At 37.3% G+C, this 22,406-nt stretch overlaps 1 protein-coding gene across 21 annotated transcripts in view; it reads right to left on the bottom strand.

The window, feature by feature from the left end:
- Positions 1-22,406, bottom strand: part of ZBTB20 (zinc finger and BTB domain containing 20) — an 812,397-nt gene that overhangs the window by 247,091 nt on the left and 542,900 nt on the right. For 2 of the 21 annotated variants that reach the window (XR_013828388.1, XM_079921766.1), the window contains one exon: positions 3,420-3,519. The exons of the other annotated variants lie outside the window; for them this stretch is intronic. The gene's annotated coding sequence lies outside the window, so the exon portion shown is untranslated. The remainder of the gene's footprint in view (positions 1-3,419; positions 3,520-22,406) is intronic. 21 annotated transcript variants of the gene reach the window in all.

The raw sequence follows: 22,406 nt of genomic DNA, 5'->3' as shown, positions 1-22,406 counted from the left end.
AAGTATTAAAATTAAATGAGTAATAATTCAACTCAGGAATCTAGAAAAAATTATCTAAATAATAAAGTAGAGTGAAAAAAGTAATGTTGACAAAAGCAGAAAGTAATGATATAGAATACAAAGACACAATAAAATAGATAAGCAAAATCAAAAGCCAACTTTTGAAAAGAGTTAATGCAACAGAAAAATGTCTGACAGCTATAAGAGAAGAGAAGAGGCTAACATAAATAATATTAGGAATAAGAAGGGGACATAATTAAAGATAAAATTAAAAATCATAAGACTTTATGAAGAGCTTTGTGCAAATAAATTTAAAAGTGTAGATTAACTGTTAATTGTATATTTTCCAAAAACAACTTCTTAAAATTGACTTAAGAAGAAATATAACCTTGAATAAACCAATAGCCATGGAAGAAAAGGAACTGATGATAATCAAAAGTCCACCCTACACTACCTACCCCCTACTAACCGAAAATAACAGGTCCAGATGATTTTAGAGGCAAATTTAACCAAGTCTTCAGAATAGGTAATCTGTATAATATAAAAACTACTTCAGAAATAGAAAAAAAAATAAGAAAGAAATGTTGCTCAACTTATTTTATGAGGTTAGTATCACCATGACACCAAAACTCTGCAACAACAGTTTTAAGAAAATTAAAGACTAATCTCCCCATGCAAACATACTGTTAAACTATCAGCAAATTCAAGTCAAGAGTGGATTTAAAAAACACAACAGGACCAAGTAAAGTTTTTTGCAGGAATGTAAGAAGTGTTTACTATCAAGAAATGTGTTAATATCACATAAAATATTAACATATTAATGGGAAATTTTAATTATATTATTGATGCAGAAAATGCATTATACAAACTTAAACTAGTATTCTTGATTAAAAATGTTTAGCAAACTTTAAATAGATGATGGAAAATTTCTTACAACAATTTTGATTTATCAAAATCCTAAGCAAATACCACATTTCCAGAGCATTTCCATTAAAGAAAGAAACAGAGCATTCCGAATATCACTGCTTCTACTCCATGCTATATAGAGGTCTCAGTAATGCAATATGACAGGAAAAAGAAATTGAACATTTAAGAATTGAAAGTTAAGAGACAAGTTGGAATTAATTACTGATGATATACATGTCTATGTAGAAAACCTAAGAGAATTTCAGTTTAGCCAGTGGAACTAATAAGAGAGTTCAGCAAAGTTGCTGAGTATACACCAATAATAACCAATAAACAATACAGTGGAAAACAGATTCTATACATAATATCATGAAAACTAAGTTACATTAGAGGAACTCTAACAAAACAGGTTCAAGCGAGACCTTTATGGTGAAAATTATAAAACATTATTAAAGAACTTGAAGGAAGAGCTGATTAAGGAGAGGAATATAGCCTTAATGTCAGAAAGACACAGGGTTATAAGAATATCCATTCTCCTCCAGATTATTCTCTAAAGTTAATGTAAATACAAACAAAATTCAGCAGGGCTTTTGCCAAACTTGACTGTCTAACCCTAAAATTCATATTGAAGAGCAAAAGGCCAAGAAGAGCCAAGAGAACTTTAAAGAACAATGTAGAGAGATTTACCTTACCAAATAACAAGAATATTATAAAGCTATGGTAATTAAGGTACTTTTGTGTTAGCACAAGAATAGAGAAACAGTCCACTGGATAAAGATCCTAATAAACAGATTTGATGTAGGCAAAAGATGGCATTACAAATTAGGGGGTAAGGATGACTAATTTGTTAAATGGTGCTGGGATAATTGGGTTATCCACATGGAAAAAGAATAAAATATGATGCATGTAAGATACCATATACAAAAATAAATGCTAAGAAGATTAGAGATCTAAATGTAAAAGGCAAAACTTTAAGACTGTTAGAAGAAAATATAGGAAGGTTTCTTAAGGATCTTGTCATATGGAAAGATTTTTAAAAATGACATAAAAGCACAAACCATAAAGGAAAATATCAATAAATTTAACTGCATTAAAATTAGAAACTCTTAAAAATAAATGCTACTACAGACACAGTTAAAAGAGAAACTGAAAATTGGGAAAGGACATTTGCAATCTATATTGCCCAAAGGATGAGAATCCAGAATATTACAACCACCACCAAAACCAAAACCAAAAGCTGTCCAAAACAACAATAGCAAAACAAATACCCCAATAAAAGCATGGGTGAAGAGACAAATAGGCAACACACATGAGGAAACCCCAGTGTAGAAAAGTGTAAAAAATTTTAAACAATATATTATTCAATCCCCCTCAGTCTGACAAAAATGTAAAAACTTTGGCCATTCCAAAATGTTGTGAAGCATGTGGAGAAGATCTCATAGATTGCTAATGAGAATGTAAATTGGTACTATCATTTTAAAGAGAGAAATTTTATAGTTCTTAGTAAAGTTAGTAAAGTTAAATTTAAAAAATATATATATAATAAAAATTTCAAAATGCATTATTTCTTACAGTTTAGCATTTCCTCCTCTGTGTACAAACACGTACAAAAATGTTAACTACAATTTTGGTGGTGATTGGGAAATACTGGAAATAATGTCTAACAATTAGAGACTCAGATTTTAGTGATACATACAGTAGAACGAATTTTATGTAAGTCATAACACATGGCTTATGTAAAGCTAATTCATGATGACAGAGATCAGAAGAGTTTTGCTTGTTTTTAACGTTTTGTTAAAGTTTTGGAGGATATTGCCTATAAGGGGGCATGAGGGATTCTTCCTAGGTGTTGTGAATGTTTTGTATATCTTGGATTGAATATTGTCGCATGGATGTATACTTACATAAAAGCTCATCAAGCTATACACTTAATCTGTGTACCTCACCATATATAACTTAGAATAACATATGATAAAATCAGGTTGGGAAAAAAGTTTTCCACATTGATTGAGGTTTGCTTAACTTGGGTGCTGGATTCCTGTATGTTCACATTATTCTTTATACTTTTATATGCTTGAAATATTTTACATTAAAAAATTGATAAGACAAAGACTACTGCTTTTCCTAACTAGAATTAATCAAGGTAAAAGAAAGCACTAGTGTCATCTTCTCCTCTTCACTGTCCCTGACACTAGGTCCAACTATTCCAGGAATCAATAAACACTTCACAGCCAAACATACTTACAAAGCGATCAAAAGCAAAACTTTCAATTCATTTCTTGACTATGTGTAGAATCTAGGCTTTCTTAAGTGAATGACCAGCAGTATGTATTGTTGATACGATGCTACTAATGCACAAAGATCATTCATCCATTTAGGTTTTTCAACTGATGAAGTATGGGATGCATTGCCAAGGATTTTTTTTGATGTGAATCAACAGGTGGTTTGGCATCAATATTGCTATTTGTTTCTGGGCTTCACCTCTGGTTTCAGAAAAGAAAAAGAGACGATACCTTTTCAATGTAGTATTTCAAGTCAACCATATGGAAAGCAAGGTTTTATTCCAGCCAATTCTCTTTCTCTCAAAACGTGGAGGAAAAGTGCCAGCCACTGCTACTCTCGCCACCAGCCATGGTACAGATGTTTGGAAAATGCAAAAATAGAGAAATGAAACAAAAAGAAAACCCTCAAAAATAAATTTTGCATAAGTGAAAAATAGAGTATATAATTATCATAGCTGCAAAAAGGTAAATGCATTTTGTATTTTTTTCCCTTGTGTTAAGCTGAAAGAGCCCAAACAAACAAAAACATTGATGTTTTAACTTAATATTTTGTTGAAACTGACGATTACGGAGACCAACTCAAACGTGGCTAAAAGTGGGAATAAAAAACAGATTTCTTTTAATCTGATAAAAGATTTTTTATATCCAAAAATGTTAGAATATGACCTACTTAAATGAATATTTATTAAAGGAATAATTATAGACCCATTTAAAATACATGTTTTCAGGTGCCAAAATGGGAATGGAGAAGTGTTTCTTTGAAATCTTGTAGGGGAAAAGAAATAATTGAAATTATAATAGTTCCTTATACAACTCAGATAAAATACAGCTTGGAAAGAAATGTCTCCATACTGTTCAAATGTATGTCCCTGAATTGGCTTAGCCAATTTGTAGACCTGGTTTTTCCAAAAGCAAATGTCCTATTAGATTTAAGCACATCGATGTAAATTACTCTTTGTTTAAAAGAAAGTTTTAAAAAAATAATGTAATTTCTGAGAGAATATTGCCTGAATTGGAAGTTAGACCTCGATTTAGGCCTAGCTCTGCCACAATTTTGTTTTGTACCTTTGTTCCTGTTATAACTGAGATGTTTGGGTCTCAGTGTCCACATCTGTAAAGTGGGAGTGTGACACAAAGACAGAGCCCTCTCATCAAGCTCCTTTCCAGCCCCACCATTCTATGAATCTAATGAAATTACTCCAGCATGAGAGTTTTTCTTTACTTCCTTCCTTTCTTAAAATAGACAATCAAATAAGTAAATATATATTAAAAGCACATACACTAATCATCTATCCCTCTGAATAGGAAGAGAGAACATTGTTTTTTGTTGCCATTATCTATTCCCTAACGTGTATTTAAAAAGAGAGTTCCCATAAAAAAGACTTTTATTTTTTCCTGAATCAAAAATAGCATATCATTTCTTTGCCATTTACATTCTATTAAGAAAGAAAACAGAAAATCATTATAGAAATTATATTAGGAACTTTAAGAAGGAAGAAAAAAGTCACTAAAATTCCATTTAAAATTCAAATGGTTCATTTACGTGCTTTCTTTGACAGAAGATATCACTGCCACCTCAAACTCCCTTCACTTCCTTTTCCAGAGGCAATATCCTTAACTGTGCAAACCAGGACCCTCGTCACACACCTTTCCCACCTGTCTTCTGAGGTAACAAAGCTGCAGTATAGATTACAGCCTGAGATACTTGGGATGGGAGTAAAACATTTCATCTGGGAGACAGTACTGTGATACATTTGCCAAATCTAGAAGAAAGTTAAGCCCCATCACTACTTTGGCAAGAAATTTCAGTTCTCATGGCTGAACAATGATCATCATTTTTACACAAGACTTTTAAAAATGAAAGCACCTGGGGCGCCAGAAAGAAAATAAGTCTGAGAATGCAAGTTTTTCTGTCAATATTTAAACCAGATAAGACACTATCAATGCACCCTTAACCAAGGGTCTGAAAAGAATTCAGGGCACCTGACACCTTGGTGAATAAGAGAAGCTCAGCTTTATGAAAAGGCCAAAGTCTTTGGGGGCGAAAGCTCCATTGTTCCAAGTGCTGATCCGCCTAAGACACCAGCAGAGGCAGAATGCTTGGAGGCAATAGGCAAGGCTCCTGTTACAGGCTCCAGCTCTGGTGTATACGCTGATAAGCCTGGGACCCACCAGACGCACACTCAGGAAACACCAAGGGTGGGTCCCCCTGGGAGCGGAGGGCTCCTCAAACAGGAAGGCGAGAGTCTGAAGTTGCACAGTGTATGAGCACTCCCTACTGGCTGCTGAGGTTGGAGATGAACTGGTGGTTTCTGAGAAAGGGCTGTCCCAGGTTTCTGTGAGGAGGCTGATGGACGTGCCTCATTTTCTAGGGGATAAGGGCGTGGCTCTGATTAGGTTTAGATTGCTCCAGATATCATGCTGAATGAGGAGGAGGCGAGGAAAGGCTATGGATAGGAGGAAATCCAAGAACTGGCAAAAACTGTGTAAAACTGGTATATAATTTTCATTAACTCTTCCAGGTACAGTATTCCGCCCTTATCTGAGGGGGAGAGATTCCAAGAACCCCAGTGGGTGCCTGAGACTATGGATAGTGCCAAACCCCATATACACTATATTTTTTGCTATACATACATACCTATGATAAGCCAGACACAGTAAGAGATTAACAACTAATAATAAAATAGAACAAATATAACAATATACTGTAATAAAAGTTATGTGACTGTGGTCTCTCTGTCTCAAAATCTTTTTGTACAAATTTAATGACTTTTCCATCTTAACTGAGCACTCATCATGCACTGTGGCCATAGCTATTGCAGTTTGATGTGCGACAGGAAAACTAGCATGAATTTCTTTTTCCTTCTTCACAATTTCATGGATGGAAGATTTGTTCTTACCAGAGATCTTAGCAACCTCAGCATACGATTTTTTTTCATAAGTTGAGAACTTTCACCTTTTCAATTAAAGGAAACACTTTACAGCTTCTCTTTGGCATATCTGATTTGCCAGCATCACTGCTCTTGTGCTCTGGGGCCATTACTAAGTAAAATAGGGTGACTTGAACACAAGCAATGCCGACTCAGTGGAGCTGATAACTGAGCCTCCTACTAAGTGACTAACTGACTCCTACTAAGTGACTATGCAGTAGGATACACTGGACAAAGGGATGATTCACATCCCAGGTGGAACAGGGTGAGAGTTCATCATGCTACTCAGAACGGTGCACAATTTAAAACGAATGAACTGTTTATTTCTGAAATTTTCCATTTACTATTTTCATATTGCAGTTGACTGTGGGTAACTGAAACCAGGGAAGGTGAAACCGTGAATAAGGGGGGGCTTCTGTATTAACATTTTATAAAGTATATACAGATCTGTGTATGCACATGTGTGTGTTTGGGGTGAAGAGGGTGCGGGAGTAAATGAATTTCTATGTGGCTCATTTTATCCTAGCAACAGGAATCCTTGGGACAGTCCAATGTGCTTATACTATTTATGTTTTACCAGAAAAATTCCACCCATAAACTTGATGAAACTGCCTGGTGTGTTCACTATACCGCTGCACCTAAGCCCTAGACCGGTGGGCCCAAGCCTGGGGCAACAATATGCTATGTCCCCAATGCTCTGCTCTGTTTGGGTTCTTCTGTATAATAAGATGAAGGTCAAAATGGCAGCCTGCTAAAAGCAGAAGCATTTCAGTTGCAGGAATAACTTGCTTGTCATCAATTTGTTAATGCAATAGTCAAACATTTCTTTGACATGTACAGTATCAACTAACTTCAACAGATAAAGGGTCTAGAACAGGAAGATGCTGCAGATGCTTTAGCTCAGAGGAAGGCTTAGCAGAGCCAAAACGTCAGCAGGGCCTGTTTGTTCCATACTTTCCACCGGGCTCTGTGAAAGAAATGTTAGATTACTGCAATGACAAGTTTGTGACAAGCAAGTCATTTGTGCAACTGGTGCGCTCCTGTTTTTATCTGTTTACCATTCAGACTTGTGAATGCCATTTCAAGCACTTACAGGATTTCTGGCTCCCATTAAGGGGAAATGGTTTCTCCATGTTTAGAATTTTCTGCCTCAAAGAGAATTACTAAGCAATTATTTATCCCTGTGGTCACAGTGTCACACAAAAGCACTCTTGTGTTGTTTAGTCGGACTGAATCATGAAATGGAGTCCTGGGGACTGGATAGCTTGGAGCATCAGAAATTTCTCATCTAGTTTATTGGAATGACTACAAAGTAAGTCTGTAAGAGTCAATAAAATTGTGGCCAGCTTGAAATACCTTGCTCTTTTGCTCTGGAATCATATATCAAGGCCATATGTTTTAAGGCACATAAACTCACTTCTAATGAGTAGATCCTGAGAAGCCAAGGCCTATGTCACAGACACGGATGTGATCTAACATATGATAGTTTTGGTGACAAGGACTGCTTTAACTGTTGAGAAGGGGATTTACATGGTCTTCTCCCTGTGTTCTGTGGGTAATTAAAGGCCCATGCAGAAAACATTTTAGGTGTGTGGTAAAAGGTAATATCATAATCTAAAATTAACACTTGGGATCATCCTTCCTAGGCTGACTTTTGCATAGCAAATGGCAGATTTTGTATCAAGAATTCAAGACTGTCTCATGGGATTCTTCACCTGAGATTGCTGAGTAAATTTTCATGAGTCATTTTAACCTCCTGGGAGGAGGGTACAAAATAATAATACCTGTTCCTTGTTTACCTGACATGAATGGTCTCAGGGTCAATGTTATAAAACATGAAGAATGCCTTCAGAACTCACGAACAATATTTCCTAAAAGTCATGTATTCTTTTTATGATTTGAAATTTTTGTCCATTGTTGGTACTGGATTTATAAATGATTCTAGGTATATCTCTTAAAGAGGTATACCTCTTAAAGAACATGGAAAACTTCATGTTTTCCATGTTTTGGAAGTTTTGAAGCAGGGAGACAGATGCTCACAATATCTAGGGAAGCAAGTCAAAGCTGGATCAGAGGCTGGAATGTTAAGAACCAGCCAGAAAGTGATGATGTAAAATGAGGCAGAGCTTGGTATGGTGACTAGAGAATGTTACAGAAATGTATATTTGTCCCTGCTGAATAAAAATTTTATTGTTATTAATCATTTGCCAGATACTACATGCATTACACAATTTACATGTCTAACATAATCTTTATAACAGCTCTATGGTGTGCGTATTATCAATTTTTTTTCACCTGTGGAGACTAAAACTTATAGAAATTTAAATACTTTACCATAAATCTGTAAGTAGCAAAGGTTTGAAACTATTTTCCCTTAATCCAAAGCCCTGATACTCTTAACCACTGAAGAACTGAAGTCACTTCCACTGCCTTCAGAAGACTTTTCTCTCTAGTTTACTGGGAAACATTTTAATCTGAAAATGTAGATATTTGAGAATTTGATACAAAAGGCCTGGTGAAAATATTCTGGCTCTAGCTGTGTTGCCATCCTTCTTAGGCCTCTGGGAAAGCTGAGCTTCATCAAGATGTCGTTCCTTTTGCCTCGGCCTGACCTATTCCGGCTTTAATACACTGGGGAAGAGGTGAAAGGGATTCTAACCTAATCATGTATCTTTGTGCCGTGAATGCAGGGTGTTTGGCTGCCTCTCCCTGTGTCCATGCCGACTCCTTTCTCTCTCTTCATGTGTATAGCCTTTAGTTCACCCTACTCTTTGCTCCTATGTTACCTCCAGGGAGCCTTCTTTTGTCACTTGTCTGCTATTGTTTTTAGATGGGGGAAGGGGCAGACATCTTTCTTACCATGACAAGGATTACTGAAACAGTCTAAACTTCAAACTTTGCACAGAATGTATCCTTTGTTCAGTCTTCTGCTTTGTTTCTCTTTAATGATAGCTTTGCTACAGGTTCTTCCTATGTAACTCAGAGCTATGCAAATCAAACTGGTAAGCAAGACGTTGCAGCTGTTCTGTCTTAAAATGATAGGTGTCCAAGAGGTGGAGGCCTGAGTGAGGCATGTCTTCTGAATATTACATGTCTAATGGCTGCTTTCCTTGCATGAGTAGCAAAAAATGAGCTCAGTGAGATTCCTGGGTCTCTTTTTAGTGTGTGCTCAGGGTGGATCCCAAGAGGTTTTAGCTTACACAAACTTTTTGTTTCATGATATTTCTAATTAAAAAAAAAAAAATTTACTTCTAGGGGTTTCCCCAAGCATAAGATTCTTACTTAAAAGTTACTCAAAAAGACACCATGCATCATGCAGAATCATAAAATCACAGGACAGTGTGTAAAGGACCCTAAAACCCCGTGGTCTGAGTCTCGATCTGGTGTCTGAGTTTGCTCGCTGCAGTCATTCAGCCTCTGCTGCACACCGCCAGGGGAATGTTGCTTTCAACCTCACAGACAACCCAGTCCTGCTCTAGGACACTTCTGTTTGTACAAAATGTTCTTCCTTATATTAAACCTTAACGTGTCTTTCTAAAATTCCCCATCATGGTTTCTCGTTCTTTTTTACCACACTTTTCAATCCTGAGAGCTTCAGGGAATTAATAGTTTAATGGCTCATTTAGTGACAATTCTTATGCATTTCATATACCAACAAGGGGTTTAGATTGTCTTGCCTTGACCCTCTTCCCTCACCACACATAAGTTAAATTCCCATTCTACCCCTCTGACAACCCTGGGAAGAATGAAAGTCAGTAAGTCTACCCAGTTTTTTCATTTCCATTTGGATGTAGATAACATGTGTGACAAAGCATTCTTAATCTCTTCGATTTTCTGTCCAACTCTGTGGAAGTTTTGCTAGACAACCTCAGGCAGACTTGACAGCTATAGCTATTCATAGGGTGACCACACAGTTTACTGTCCAAATGGGGACATTTTTTGAGGGTGAAAGGACCCTATAAATAATTATACCAAGACCACAGGCAAAACCCAGAAATGTCCCAGGCAAATCTGTACAATACTTTTCATCTACCTTTACTCCAACACCCATCTCTTCGCACCTTAGTTCTCTGTTTCCAAGTCTGCTTCTCCCAACAGTCTGTGAGCACTCTTTAGTGATGGACACATTTATCTGTGTACCTCTAGTTCCTAGAAGAGTACTTCGCAAGTAGGAAGAGCTTGGTGTATATATATTTTTAAATGAGGATATACTTTTTCCTACTTGTTTACTGTGGACTTCTCCCCTTATTTTTATAAGCAAATTCCACCAACACATGTTGGCTTCATATTTTTGGAGATGAAGCAAAAATACTTAGTGTCATAGGAGGGGAATGATTTAAGTTTAATAGAAATGAGTTTGACTTTGAATATTGAGAGCAACAGGCAGAGTGAAATGTGCTAACTTTTCCACTAAAAGTCTACTCTACCTCTTTACAGAACACTGAAAATATGTTCTAATCTCTTTGTTCACAAGTAATTTTTTTCAGCAGCTGTACCCACAATTCCAAGTTTGTAGTAAATAAATTATTATAGGCAATGATGGTAATATAGTGTGACGGTTACATATATGTGATCTTATGGAACAAAGGGTAACATAGTGTGATTCCTGAGAATTCTCCACTAAAACATTGGTGGCACTTCTGTTGCTTTCACCTTGGCCAACCACATTTAGCAGTCCTGGTGGCTTTTAGTAGTGTTTGCTTCTGAATAACAGTGGTTTTTAAAAAGACAGAGAAGAAGAAAGTCCTGAAAAATGAGAATCACCTAGAGAAGTCATTGCTTCCCTTCACCCTGACACATTTAAACCATTCCATAAAGATGAGTCTATACTGTTTAGGTTAAAGAGCTTCAGAGAAGACAAACCCAGAACTTCCCTTTCAGTGTTTAGAAGCCTCACTATCAAGAGCTTACCTCATTATCAAACCTAAAGATTTTCTGTTGCAGTGTAAGCCTATTTCATCACTATGGGGTCTCAGTGAAGAAAAGGAAGTCTCATTTCTTACTTCCCATAACTTGCTTAAAAATCAATCTTAGCTCACTATCTCAATCTTTTTTTTTTTTCTGTTAGGATGAAAAAATTCAATGGTTTGACTTTTCCTTAAAGACTTTTTTTTCAGAATTTTATTTTATCTTTTAAAATTAATTTTTATTGTAGTATAGTTGATTTATATATTTTTTTAACATCTTTATTGAAGTATAATTGCTTTACAATGTTGTGTTAGTTTCTGCTGTACAGCAAAGTGAATCAGTTATACATATACATATATCCACACTTTCTTAGATTCTTTTCCCATATAGGTCATCACAGAGTATTGAGTTCCCCGTACTTGTATACAGTAGGTCCTTATTAATTATCTATTTTATATATAGTAGTGTGTATATGTGAATCCAAATCTCCCAATTTATCCCTCCCCCCTGCTTTCCCCCTTGGTAACCATAAGTTTGTTTTCTACATCTGTGATTCTATTTCTGTTCTATAAATAAGTTCATTTGTACCATTTTTGTTAGATACCACATATAAGCAATATAATATGATATTTGTCTTTCTCTGTCTGACTTCATTCATATGACAGTCTCTAGGTCCATCCATGTTGTTGCAAATGGCATTATTTCATTCCTTTTTATGGCTGAGTAATAGTCCATTGTATATATGTACCACATCTTCTTTATCCATTCATCCATTGATGGACATTTAGGTTGCTTCCATGTCTTTGAATTTAAATTTTACTGGGATGGAGTTTAATAACTCTTTCTCTCCAGAATGTTCATATCCAATTTCAGCTGAATATCAAACAAGCATGATTAAGTGTCTGATCCATGCTCAGAGGAAATGGTAGAGATATCTATATTCTTCATGCTTCTTATACAGTCCACTATTACAGCTATGTTTAAATTTCAGGTTTACATTTCACACTCCTGATTTACTTTCTATGCTCTACTTCTAGATGCTATTTTGCCCACAAAGCTAGCCATTCCTTATTTTCAATCCATCAGTGACATTTACAAAACAATCATGGATAATGGAAAATATAAGACTTGCAAGAAGATTAAAAGAAACAAAGTTATAAGCCTTCCCTTACATATGGCAAACTTATAGAGAAAGAAGACAACCTCATAGAAAAGAAGCAACGGGGATATGCATATTCAGGTATGTGGTGTTAGTTTAGCAGCTATTAAGATGTGCAAGCTAACATGGCTATATGAACTCAGATATAAACGATGAGAGAGTAGTGAGACAAGTTGCCACTTGTGAGGTTTATTTTCCTTCCTGAGAATATTAACATTAACTTCTATTTAACAACATTCTGTTGATTTTCTGTTTTAGGGAGTGTTCATTTTAAATTTGTCCTTTTTCTGAAGTGGTTGGTTATACCTATGTCTCAAATTGCTGCTATTTGGACACTGTGCATAAAAGCACTGTACTTTGAAAGCATGCATTCCCTGTCCTCAACATATAAAACAGTGATTTACAACTAACTGTTTAGAATCTCTGGTGCCCTGTTGTTCATGTGATTTGCATCACTTTTCCTTGACTACTCCTTCTTAAAATATAATTTTTATATTAAAATGTATTTTGTTTTGAGATTTTTGAAATGCTGTCACCAATAATTTAGAATACACTGGGTTTGTTAATATTGGAAAACATGTGTCTAGTTAATCAAGGTAATCGAAAACCAGAATCCAGAATGGCATACCATTTCTCCATTTCTCCATATTGACTCCTGAGAATTCTGAAGTGCTTGGCACCAAATAAACAGGTTAGAAATTGTTTTTGTTTGCTTATTTGTTTTTTGTCATTTGAGACAAAATCGAAAGCTTTGCTATTTATGTGGAGTTAGATTATAACTCTAGCTTTGCCTTAGTTCACCAGAGCTCTCATTGGACCAAGAAAGAAGACAAGGTATTATACAGCATGGCATTGTGCTGGTTAATACCTAGAGTCCTGGTATTGTCAAAGGATTGCCAAATAAGTTTTACCAGGGCTTTCCTGGGATATTTTATTTCACATAGGTTAGATTTCCATGATCATAACTTGTAGATAGCAGTATTAAAATGGTTGTAAATGGTGCAGTTTCCCAAATAGTGACTTTCATTTTGGCAGAGAAGAGACAGTGAAGGTAAATATAAAAGTATCATCACTCGCAAACCAGAAAGGTGAGCTAGAGCAAAACTGTACCTTTCTTGGGTGATCAGCCACAGAGCACCATTTTTTAAAATTGAAGTATAATTGATTTACAATGTTGTATTAGTTTCTGGTATACAGCAAAGTGATTCAGTTAAGAGTATACATATATATATATATATATATATATATATTTATTTATTCTTTTTCATATTCTTTCCCATGGTGGTTTATTACAGCATATTGAATATAGTTCCCTGTGCTATACAGCAGGACCTTGTTATTTATCTATTTTATATATAAAAGTTTGTATCTGCTAATCTCAAATTCCTAAATTATCCCTCCCCTACCCCCTTTCCCCTTTGGTAACCATAAGTTTGTTTTGTATGTCACAGAGCACCATTTATATAAGAATTTGAATTTCTATACTGACCTTATTTTCAAATTGCATTGAATATAAATATAATAATGCTGTTAATAAGCAGTTCATTTACTAAAATTATAGAGAAATTTTCTCCAAAATAGATTACTTAGTCCAATCTATTACATTGTCTAATCTATTCTCTATTTTGCCCCATATATTGTTTTACAGAATTTTATTCTATAAAAATCTATATCATATAGTTTCTAAACAGCATAATCTATTCTTTGTTTTTTTTAATAAATTTATTTATTTTATTTTATTTATTTTTGGCTGCATTGCATCTTCCTTGCTGCACACGGGCTTTATCTAGTTGTGGCAAGTGGGGCCTACTCTTTGCTACAGCGCACTGGCTTCTCATTGCGGTGACTTCTCTTGTTGCAGAGCATGGACTCTAGGCACGTGGGCTCAGTAGTTGTGGTGCACAGGCTTAGCTGCTCCGCGGTATGTGGGATCTTCCTGGACCAGCGCTCGAACCCAAGTCCCCTGCACTGGCAGGCAGATTCTTAACCACTGAGCCACCAGGGAAGCCCACTATAATCTATTCTTATACCCAATCTGTTCCACTCCCAACATACAATTCTAAGCGACTCACATACATAATGCCACATTCATTATTTTGGGGCACATAAATGGTCTCTGGGTCCATGACTGCTAGTTAAGCAGGTAGCTTCCAAGCCACTATTACATGAGTAGAAACTGAAAACTATATACTTTATAATTATTGGATAAAAGAAGACGTTCACTATGGAGGAGCATATAGTTATTTCAAAAGCAGTGGCTTCAAAAGCAACAGCCCCGGAGGAGGAGCTTCAAGATGGCGCAAGAGTAAGACGCGGAGATCACCTTCCTCTTCACAAATACATCAGAAATACATCTACATGTGGAACAGCTCCCACAGAACACCTACTGAATGCTGGCAGAAGACCTCAGACTTCCCAAAAGGCAAGAAACTCCCCACGTACCTGGGTAGGGCAAAAGAAAAAAGAAAAAAACAGAGACAAAAGAATAGGGACGGGACCTGCACCAGTGGGAGGCAGCTGTGAAGGAGGAAAGGTTTCCACACACTAGGAAACTCCTTTGTGGGCGGAGACTGCGGGTGGTGGAGGGGGGAAGCTTCGGAGTTCCGGAGGAGAACGCAGCAACAGGGGTGCGGAGGGCAAAGTGGAGAGATTCCAGCACAGAGGATCGGTGTCAACCAGCACTCACCAGCCCGAGAGGCTTGTCTGCTCACCCGTCGGGGCGGGTGGGGGCTGGGAGCTGAGGCTTGGGCTTCGGTTGGACCCCAGGGAGAGGACCTGGGTTGGCGGCGTGAACACAGCCTGAAGTGGGCTAGTGCACCACGGCTAGACGGGAGGGAGTCCGGGAAAATGTCTGGAGCTGCTGAAGAGGCAAGAGACTTTTTCTTCCCTCTTTGTTTCCTGGTGCACGAGGACAGGGGATTAAGAGCGCTGCTTAAAGGAGCTCCAGAGACGGGCGCGAGCCGCGGCTATCAGCGCGGACCCCAGAGACTGGCATGAGACACCAAGGCTGCTGCTGCCGCCACTAAGAAGCCTGTATGTGAGCACAGGTCACTATCCATACCACCCCTCCCGGGAGCCTGTGCAGCCCGCCATGCTGGCCTCTGCCACCGCAGGCTTGCCCCGCACTCTGTGCCCCCCCTCTCCCCTGGCCTCAGTGAGCCAGAGCCCCCGAATCAGCGGCTCCTTTAACTCCGTTCTGTCTGAGCGACGAACAGATGCCCTCAGGTGACCTACACGCAGAGGCGGGTTCAAATCCAAAGCTGAACCCCGGGAGCTGTGCGAACAAAGAAGAGAAAGGGAAATCTCTCCCAGCAGCCTCAGGAGCAGCGGATTAAATCACCACAATCAACCTGATGTACCCTGTGTCTGTGGAATACATGAATAGACAACGAATCATCCCAAATTGAGGAGGTGGACTTTGGGAGCAAAGATATATATTTTTTCCCCCTTTTTCTCTTTTTGTGAGCGTGTATGGGTATGCTTCTGTGTGTGATTTTGTCTGTATAGCTTTGCTTTTACCATTTGTCCTAGGGTTCTGTCCGTTTATTTTTTACTTTTTAAAATTTTTTTCTTAATAATTACATTTTATTTTAATAAATTTATTTTATTTTATTTTACTTCATTTCATTTTATCTTCTTTCTTTCTTTCTATTTTTTCTCCCTTTTATTCTCAGCCGTGCGGATGAAAGTTTCTTGGTGTTCCAGCCAGGAGTCAGGCCTGTGCATCTGAGGTGGGAGAGCCAACTTCAGGACACTGGTCCACAAGAGACCTCCCAGCTCCACGTAATACCAAATGACAAAAATCTCTCAGAGATCTCCATCTCAATGCCAAGACCCAGCTCCACTCAGTGACCAGCATGTTACAGTGCTGGACACCCTATGCCAAACAACTAGCAAGACACGAACACACTCCATCCATTAACACAGAGGCTGACTAAAATCATAATAAGGCCATAGACACCCCAAAACACACCACCAGACATGGACCTGCCCACCAGAAAGACAAGATCCAGCCTCATGCACCAGAACACAGGCACTAGTCCCCTCCACCAGGAAGCCTACACAACCCACTGAACCAATCTTAGCCACTGGGGACAGACCCTGAAAACAACGGGAACTACGAACATGCAGCCTGTGAAAAGGAGACCCCAAACACCATAAGTTAAGCAAAATGAGAAGACAGAGAAACACACAGCAGATGAAGGAGCAAGGTAAAAACCCACCAGACCCAACAAATGAAGAGGAAATAGTCAGTCTACCTGAAAATGAATTCAGAGTAATGATAATAAAGATGATCCAAAATCTTGTAAATAGAATGGAGAAAATACAAGAAACGTTTAATATGGACCTGGAAGAAGTAAAGAGCAAACAAACAATGATGAAGAACACAATAAATGAAATTAAAAATTCTGTAGAAGGGATCAATAGCAGAATAACTGAGTCAGAAGAACGGATAAGTGACCTGGCAGGTAAAATAGTGGAAAAAACCACTGCAGAGCAGAATAAAGAAAAAAGAATGAAAAGAACTGAGGACAGTCTCAGAGACCTCTGGGACAACATTAAACGCACCGACATTCGAATTATGGGGGGCCCAGAAGAAGAAGAGAAAAAGAAAGGGACTGAGAAAATATTTGAAGAGATTGTAGTTGAAAACTTCCCTAATATGGGAAAGGAAATAGTTAATCAAGTCCAGGAAGCACAGAGAGTCCCATACAGGATGAATGCAAGGAGAAACACGCCAAGACACATATTAATCAAACTATCGAAAATTAAATACAAATAAAAAATACTAAAAGCAGCAAGGGAAAAACAACAAATAAAACACAAGGAAAGGGCTTCCCTGGTGGCGCAGTGGTTGGGAGTCCGTCTGCCGATGCAGGGGACGCAGGTTCGTGCCCCGGTCCGGGAAGATCCCACATGCCACGGAGCGGCTAAGCCTGTGAGCCATGGCCACTGAGCCTGCGCGTCCAGAGGCTGTGCTCCACAATGGGAGAGGCCACAACAGTGAGAAACCCGCGTACTGCAAAAAAAAAAAAAAAAAAAAAACCACAAGGAAATCCCCATAAGGTTAACAGCTGATCTTTCAGCAGAAACTCTGCAAGCCAGAAGGGAGTGGCAGGACATATTTAAAGTGATGAAGGAGAAAATCCTACAAGCAACATTACTCTACCCAGCAAGGATCTCATTCAGATTTGATGGAGAAATTAAAACCTTTATAGACAAGCAAAAGCTAAGAGAATGCAGCACCAGCAAACCAGGTTTACAACAAATGCGAAAGGAACTTCTCTAGGCAGGAAACACAAGAGAAGGAAAAGACCTGCAATAACAAACCCAAAACAATTAAGAAAATGGGAATAGGAACATGAATATCGATAACTACCTTAAATGTAAATGGATTAAATGCTCCAACCAAAAGACACAGACTGGCTGAATGGATACAAAAACAAGACCCGTATATATGCTGCCTACAAGAGACCCACTTCAGACCTAGGGACACATAGAGACTGAAAGTGAGGGGATGGAAAAAGATATTCCATGCAACTGGAAATCAAAAGAAACCTGGAGTAGCAAAACTCATAACAGAAAAAGTAGATTTTAAAATAAAGACTATTACAAGAGACAAAGAAGGACACTACATGATGATCAAGGCATCAATCCAAGAAGAAAATATAACAATTGTAAATATTTATGCACCCAACATAGGAGCACCTCATTACATAAGGCAAATGCTAACAGCCATAAAAGGGGACATCAACAGTAACACAATCATAGTAGGGGACTTTAACACCCCACTTTCACCAATGGGCAGATCATCCAAAATGAAAATAAATAAGGAAACACAAGCTTTAAATGATACATTAAACAAGATGGACTTAATTGATATTTATAGGAAATTCTATCCAAAAACAACAGAATACATTTTCTTCTCAAGTGCTCATGGAACATTCTCCAGGATAGATCATATCTTGGGTCACAAATTAAGCCTTGGTAAATTTAAGAAAATTGAAATCGTATCAAATATCTTTTCCGACCACAATGCTATGAGACGAGATATGAAATACAAGCAGATGGAGGCTAAACAATACACTACTTAATAACCAAGAGATCACTGAAGAAATCAAAGGGGAAATCAAAAAATAACTAGAAACAAATGACAATGAAAACATGACAACCCAAAACCTATGGGATGCAGCAAAAGCAGTTCTAAGAGGGAAGTTTATAGTAATACAATCCTACCTTAAGAAACAAGCAACATCTCAAGTAAACAACCTAACCTTACATCTAAACCAATTAGAGAAAGAAGAACAAAAATCCCCCAAAGTTAGCAGAAGGAAAGAAATCATAAAGATCAGATCACAAATAAATGAAAAAGAAATGAAGGAAATGATAGCAAAGATCAATAAAACTAAAAGCTGGTTCTTTGAGAAGATAAAATTGATAAACCATTAGCCAGACTCATCACGAAAATAAGGGAGAAGACTCAAATCAATAGAATTAGAAATGAAAAAAGAGAAGTAACAACTGACACTGGAGAAATACAAATGATCATGATAGATTACTACAAGCAACTCTATGCCAATAAAATGGACAACCTGGAAGAAATGGGCAAATTCTTAGAAATGCACAACCTTCTGAGACTGAAGCAGGAAGAAACAGAAAATATGAACAGACCAATCACAAGCACTGAAATTGATATTAAAAATCTTCCAACAGACAAAAGCCCAGGACCAGATGGCTTCCCAGGCGAATTCTATCAAATATTTAGGGAAGAGCTAACACGTATCCTTCTCAAACTCTTCCAAAATATAGCAGAGGGAGGAACACTCCCAAACTCATTCTATGAGGCAACCATCACCGTGACACCAAAACGAGACAAAGATGTCACAAAGAAAGAAAACTACAGGCCAATATCATTGATGAACATAGATGCAAAAATCTGCAACAAAATAGTAGCAAACAGAATCCAACAGCACATTAAAAGTATCATACACCACGATCAAGTGGGGTTTACCCCAGGAATGCAAGGATTCTTCAGTATACACAAATCAATCAATGTGATACACCATATTAACAAATTGAAGGAGAAAAACCATATGATCATCTCAATAGATGCAGAAAAGCTTTCGACAAAATTCTATACTGATTTATGATAAAAACCCTTCAGAAACTAGGCATAGAGGGAACTTTCCTCAACATAATAAAGGCCATATATGACAAACCCACAGCCAACATTGTTATTAATGGTAAAAAAATGAAACCATTTCCTCTGAGATCAGGAACAAGACAAGGTTGCCCACTCTCACCACTATTATTGAACAAAGTTTTGGAAGTTTTAGTCACAGCCATCAGAGAAGCAAATGAAATAAAAGGAATCCAAATCGGAAGAGAAGAAGTAAAGCTGCCACTCTTTGCAGATGACATGATACTATACATAGAGAGTCCTAAGGATGCTACCAGAAAACTACTAGAGCTAATCAATAAATTTGGTAAAGTAGCAGGATACAAATTTAATGCACAGAAATCTCTAGCATTCCTATACACTAATGATGAAAAACCTGAAAGTGAAATTAAGAAAACACTCCCATTTACCACTGCAACAAAAAGAATAAAATATCTAGGAATAAACCTACCTAAGGAGACAAAAGACCCTTATGCAGAAAATTATAAGACACTGATGAAAGAAATTAAAGATGATACAAATAGATGGAGAGATATACCATGTTCTTGGATTGGAAGAATCAACATTGTGAAAATGACTCTACTACCCAAAGCTATCTACAGGTTCAATGCAATCCGTATCAAACTACCACTGGCATTTTTTACAGAACTAGAACAAAAAATTTCACAATTTGTGTGGAAATGCAGAAGACCCCGAATAGCCAAAGCAAGCTCAAGAAAGAAAAATGGAGCTGGAGGAATCAGCCTCCCGGACTTCAGACTATACTACAAAGCTACAGTAATGAAGACACTATGGTACTGGTACAAAAACAGAAATATAGATCATTGGAACAGGATAGAAAGCCCAGAGATAAACCCATGCACATATGGTCACCTTATCTTTGATAAAGGAGGCAAAAATATACAGTGGAGAAAAGACAGCCTCTTCAATAAGTGGTGCTGGGAAAACTGGACAGCTACATGTAAAAGAATGAAATTAGAACACTCTCTAACACCATACACAAAAATAAACTCAAAATGCATTAAAGACCTAAATGGAAGGCCAGACACTATCAAACTCTTAGAGGAAAACAGAGGCAGTACACTCTATGACATAAATCACAGCAAGATCCTTTTTGACCCACCTCCTAGAGAAATGGAAATAAAAACAAAAATAAACAAATGGGACCTAATGAAACTTCAAAGCTTTTGCACAGCAAAGGAAACCATAAACAAGACCAAAAGACAACCCTCAGAATGGGAGAAAATATTTGCAAATGAAGCAACTGACAAAGGATTAATCTCCAAAATTTACAAGCAGCTCATGTGGCTCAATATCAAAAAAACAAACAACTGAATCCAAAAATGGGCAGAAGACCTAAATGGACATTTTTCCAAAGAAGATATACAGTTTGCCAACAAACACATGAAAGAATGCTCAACATCATTAATCATTAGAGAAATGCAAATCAAAACTACAATGAGATATCATCTCCCACCAGTCAGAATGGCCATCATCAAAAAATCTACAAACAATAAATGCTGGAAAGGGTGTGGAGAAAAGGGTGCACCCTCTTGCACTGTTGGTGGGAATGTAAATTGATATAGCCACTATGGAGAACAGTATGGAGGTTCCTTAAAAAACTACAAATAGAACTACCATATGACTCAGCAATCCCACTACTGGGCATATACCCTGAGAAAACCATAATTCAAAAAGAGTCATGTACCAAAATATTCATTGCATCTCTATTTACAATAGCCAGGACATGGAAGCAACCTAAGTGTCCATCTAAAGATGAATGGATAAAGAAGATTTGCCTCATATATACAATGGAATATTACTCAGCCATAAAAAGAAACGAAATTGAGTTATTTGTAGTGAGGTGGATGGACCTAGAGTCTGTCATACAGAGTGAAGTAAGTCCGAATGAGAAAAACAAATACTGTATGCTAACACATATACATATATGGAATCTAAGGAAAAAAAAAAAAGGTCATGAAGAATCTAGGGGCAAGACGGGATAAAGACACAGACCTACTAGAGAATGGATTTGAGGATATGGGGAGGGCAAAGGGTAAGCTGTGACAAAGTGAGAGAGTGGCATGGACATATATACACTACCAAACGTAAAATAGATAGCTAGTGGGAAGCAGCCGCATAGCACAGGGAGATCAGCTCGGTGCTTTGTGACCACCTAGAGGGGTGGGATAGGGAGGGTGGGAGGGAGGGGGATGCAAGAGGGAAGAGATATGGGAACATATGTATATGTATAACTGATTCACTTTGTTATAAAGCAGAAACTAACACACCATTGTAAAGCAATTATACTCCAATAAAAATGTTAAAAAAAAAAGAAGAAAAAAGCAATGGCCCCCATTCTGGTGTAGGTACGTCAGAAATTTGGTATCATATTCCTCCCCCCACGCTTTTTCAAAGTAGATCTCAAGATGAGTACTAAAAAGCAATCCTTTGGTTTTAGTAACACCTCTTGCTTAGGGTACTTTTTGAGCTAAAAGTTGGCAAATGGTCTTTTTAGGAAGGCAGAAGTAGTAATCATTATGAAATCGTTCAATCATTCATAAACTAAAAATAAAATGGCAATTTATTGGCCCAAAATAGAGGAGTACAGAGGTCTGAATAAAGGTACCCTTGTGACTGGGATATAACATAGAACTGGAACTAGATAGGTCATTTACCTCTGATGCCTTTGGGTTGGAGGTTGTGGGTCTCTATTGAGTGGTGTCTAGCACTAAGTATCACAGAGGTACCGACAAAGCTCATCTCCATAACAACAGTAGATTTTACTCTATGTTAAGATAGACCTGTTTTTAAATTTTTGAAAAAATGTTTTATATTTTATTTTTTGATTCTTAGGTTGCTATTGCGATTTGATTTTATTAAAAAAAATTTATTGGGGTACAGTTGATTTACAATGCTTAGTTTCAGGTGTAGAGCAAATTAAATGTCCATCAGTAAAGGAATGGATAAAGAAGATGTGGTACATATATACAATGGAATATAACTCAGCTCTAAAAAATATATATAATTCCATTTGCAGC

This window comes from Stenella coeruleoalba, assembly GCF_951394435.1.
Source record: "Stenella coeruleoalba genome assembly, chromosome: 5".
Lineage (NCBI taxonomy): Eukaryota > Metazoa > Chordata > Mammalia > Artiodactyla > Delphinidae > Stenella > Stenella coeruleoalba.
Note: the sequence above shows the minus strand (reverse complement) of the source record. Positions and strands in the feature narration are given on the sequence as shown.